This window comes from Meleagris gallopavo, chromosome 2 (assembly GCF_000146605.3).
Source record: "Meleagris gallopavo isolate NT-WF06-2002-E0010 breed Aviagen turkey brand Nicholas breeding stock chromosome 2, Turkey_5.1, whole genome shotgun sequence".
Lineage (NCBI taxonomy): Eukaryota > Metazoa > Chordata > Aves > Galliformes > Phasianidae > Meleagris > Meleagris gallopavo.
This window is the reverse complement of record NC_015012.2, coordinates 46,700,464-46,705,094: the sequence shown is the minus strand read 5'-3', so window position 1 is coordinate 46,705,094 and position 4,631 is coordinate 46,700,464.

The window sequence follows — 4,631 nt, the reverse complement described above, 5'->3', positions numbered from 1 at the left end:
CGCCGCCACCCTCCACGGGTCACCTGCACCGGCCCACCCCGGGTTCGCGCGGGTAGCGAGGTGGATGCCCTCGGAGCTGGCTTCGTGGGAGCAGCGGTGGGGTCCGGGGGAGCGCTCTGCACCCGATGGGGGCTTCGTGCTCGTGTGAGGGGTGAGAGAACTCGCTCACTGGTTGCCCTTCTCGCAGTCCTGCGACAAAACTGATTTCTGCTGGACAGGGGGCTTTAGGCAAGTATGGGAAATCACCAAATTCAGATCATTCAGCAACCTCAGTCTGACCTCCTCTGCATGTGGCTTGAGATACAGTCTCTAATTGCTTGATGATGCAATTTTCCCCACACAACTTCTTACAAGGCATAGGCTGCGTGGTTTTCACTCAGCACTGAGCTTCATTCTTTCCAGGCAACAGATGTCCCCAGGGTGTCCTGATGGTTGTTGGGGACCCTTCATGTCCCTGGGCATTGCAGCAGAAAAGTGCTTTCTCCTGTCTGGAGGATGCTCTACCAGGGCCACAATGGAGAGAAGTGTTGGGGCTGCCAAGCTCTTTTTCATTTTTCCCCTTCCCCTTCATGAGATCACATGGTCTTCTCTTTCATTTTTAGACAGCAATGTGGTTTGGGAGGAAAATAGGAAACCATGACCCAAGCACAACTTGCCAGGTCAGAAACCAAAAAGCAATTGCCCCTTTCCTTTTCAGGCTTGAAAAATGGACCGTGAATTAGGGGGCCTGACTCATAATATTTCAGCACTTAAAGCTGGAAGTTCTATCAGGCGGGCTGCATTCAGGGGGTTTTGCCACTTACATCAAAAGGCAAGTGTTTGCAGATGATGCCAATCTGCCTGGGGTAGGAAGGCCCTTCAAAGGAATCAGGACAGGCTGGATCACTGGGCTGAGGCCAATGGGATTAGGTTCAACAAGATCAAGTACTGCACTTTGGCCACAACAGTCGGAGGCAATGTAACTGGCCTGGAGCAGAATGGCTGGAAGACTGTGTGGAAGAAACGGATCTGGGGGTGTTGGTTGATGCTTGTCTGAACATGAGCAGTGTACCCAGGTGGCCAAGAAGACCAATGGCATCCTGGCTTGTATCAGAAATAGTGTTGCTAGCGGGAACAGGGAGGCGATTGTCCTCCTGTACTCAGTCTGGTGAAGCTGCACCTCAAGTACTGTATTTAGTTATAGGCCCTTCACTGCAAGAAAGATATTGAGGCCGTTGAGCACATCCAGAGAAGAACAATGAAGCTGTGTAGGGGCTGAAAGACAAGTCTTGTGAGGAGCAGCTGAGGAAGCTGGAATTCTTTAGTCTGGAGAAGAGAAGGCTCAGGCAGGACCTTATTGCCCTCTACAACTCCCTCAAAGGAGGTTGTGGTGAGGTGAGGGTCAGCCTCTTCTTCCATGTAACTAGTGGTAGAACAAGAGGAAATGGCCTCAAGTCGTGCCAGGGGAGATTCAGTTTTTGTATTCAGAAAACCTTCTCCAAAAGTGTGGTCAGTTGCTGACATGGGTTGCTGGAGGTGGTTGAGTCACTGTCCCTCGAGGTGTTCCAGAAACATGTAAATGTGGTACTAAGGAACATGGTTTAGTGGGCAACATTGGTGGTAGTTGGTTGGACTAGATGATCTTAGATGTCTTTTCCAACTTTTATGATTCTATGATTCTGTGCATGTGCTGGCATTTTACCTGTGTACCGGGCTTGGGTTTTGTGCTGGCATCCAGCAATAAGGAGCATCTGCTGAGACAGCAAAATTCTGTGGGCAAGAGCATAGTGACAGAATGTGAAAATGAACATTTTGTGAGCAATCCTATAGACTTTTTTGATAAACAATATTCTCATGCTGTTTGATCAGACCTCCTTAGACTGGGAGAGGAATTTCTTGGATGTAGTCACACAATCTATGACATCACTGCACTGATCTTTCAAAATCCTACAGAAAACCCATAGCAAAAACAAAGCTAAAAATGACAACTCATTTCTGAAAAAGAGAGAACAAAAATAATAAAATATAAAAAATAATCCCACTTTGTGCTAGTGCTTATGCACCAGATACAGGCATAAAAGGTAAATCTTCAGGACTGCAGTTTACTTTAAACAGAAATATCCAATGATTTTCAGCAGATGAAGCCCTGACTGCAGTAGTATTATTAGACTGACACCTTTCAGTCCTCATGAATGCCAGTTTGAAATGTAAAGTGTGCACTACTGCGATGGATGTTTTACATTATTTTATGCTCTTTTAGCTACCATTGTAGCTGAACGGCTACAATGACCATGATGTAGGGTCATTTAGTAATACTGGTTGCTGTTGCAAATGAGGAAGTAGAGAACACTTGCTCTGGAAAATCAATGTTAAATGTATGGTTTGACAAGATGGACAACATCTGTAAGATGAATCAATAAATCTTTATTTTTCTAATTGCAAAGAATGTCTTTGATCTCTAGGAAGATATTTTGAGAAGAAAAAAAAAGAGATGGAAAAACAAACCTATCAATGGAGTGACATGTAAATGGAAAGATGATTCTACTGAGACAGCTCTTACCATCGATAGGTAAAAAGTTCTGCGAGGAAGAAGATACAGAAATCATTGCTACTGGAATATATATTAAAGGTATAAACAGATATTAACTCTCCCACCTATGCTATGCTATCAATTACAATTCCTAAAATCAAAGTAGGACAATAGGCAAGAAAATAATTATTATTTACTTTGTATGATAGCTTGATATAGTGTAACTGTTCCCCTATTTTTAATTTCCCTGTTATTCATTTACTTCAGCAAAAAACATATGATTTTTCACGCAGAGTATAAATCAATTTAAACATACAAATATTTTTAACTTGTAACATTGCTTTTTACACACACTAAAAAAAGAAGAAGAATAAAAAACTCACAACCCACATTAAAGGAACGGCATGGTTGAAAAGCCAAGTGTCAATTCTTCAGAAAAATCCAAGGGTAAGATTCTTCAGGCAAACTTGTTTTAACTTGTCAAGGGTACAAGTTACAATTCAGCCTTTAGTTGCATTATTATGTTGTTTTGCTTTGAGAACTGATGCCTTGCACAGTGGCTGTGGCAGATACTGTTCATATGTGCAGCTTTTCATTTATTTTTAATCTCTTTGTTTAACATATGTCCTCTGGCTTCGTTTAAAGCTATCCAAATCCTGCTTGTTATATGGAATTACTAATGTCACAGTGGGCTTTTCCACAGCCTTCGTAGTTACAGTACTTTGATATTTATGATGAATGTTTATGACTTGCTTTCATGAGAAGTAGCTAATATCAGCATTTTACTGATGGTGAAAATGAGGCACATAGAGATTAAGGTTAAATGTGTCTATTAATTTTGGTTGCCAGCTTTGAGATTGCTAGGGTTTGCCTTAGTGAAATACTTAGCATTATGCATTACTCTGTATGTTCAGAGCATAGCTCCCATTGACTTTATATGCAGCTGTGAATGCTAACTACTTCTACAAATCAGACCCCAGGCTCTCAAACCAAACACCAAGCATAAAAAGAGCACTCAGTGGCCACTCAGTTCAATCAATCTGCTTGACATCATAGGAGTGCTGTGGTGCCAGCAGGCACACAATCAATAATTTTCAGAGCAGTATTCCCTGCAGCAGTCCTCATCCTCCTTGCCCATCTTGACCTTGTTCCACTCCTCTTTTTTCCTCTCCTAGACATGGTTTCACCTCCAAGATTGTTGTCCAAATATGTTTCCTTTCATGAGCTCATCCAGACCAGGTCCAACTTTTGCTCAGCTTTTCTCAGGCTGAATCCACCTCCTATCTGCAGTGGTTCCAGCAAGACATTGCAAGCACAGAGGTAGATTTCTAGACCTGGAAGAGGATGCTCAGTACAGTCAAAGGAATGGAGAGTACTGCTGCCAAAATAATCCAATCAGGTCTACTTCAGTGCTGTGCTAGAGACTGCTGAGCTAACTCATTACCCCAGTTTAGAAATTAACACAGTGAGCAAGATGAATGCATCAAGGTTGTATGTTGGCACAACACAGAATCATAGAATATCCTGAATTCAAAGGGACTCATAAGGGTCCACACAGCACCACTTAAAATCAAATCCTATGTCTGAGAGCAGCGTCCAACTGCTCCTTGAACTCCTGCAGCTTGGGGCTGTGCTCACGGCCCTCTGGCGCAGACCCTTTCCCTAACCCCTACCTCACCCTCCCCTGACACAGCTCCATGCCATTCCCTTGGGCCCTTTTGCTGTCACAGAGAGCAGAGCTCTGCTCCCTGTGAGGAGCTGGAGATGCCATGAGGGCTCCCCTCAGCTCCTCTACTCTGGGCTGAACCAACCCAGGGTCCTCAGCTGCTCCTCATACATCTTGATCTCCAAACCCTTCACCATCTTTGTAGCCCTCCTTTAGATTCTCTCTAAACTGTTTTATGTCTTTTTATATTGTGGTGCCCAAACCCACATCCAGTGCTCAAAGTGAGGCCACGCAGTGCAGAGCAGAGTGTGACAGTCTCTGCTCTCTCTTGATGGCAGCACTGGGCCTGATGCACCCCAGGGTACAGTTGGCCCTTTTGGCTGCCAGGGCTCACTGCCGGCTCATGTTCAACTTGCCTTCAGGCAGAGCCCCCAGATCCCTTTCCATGGGGCTGCT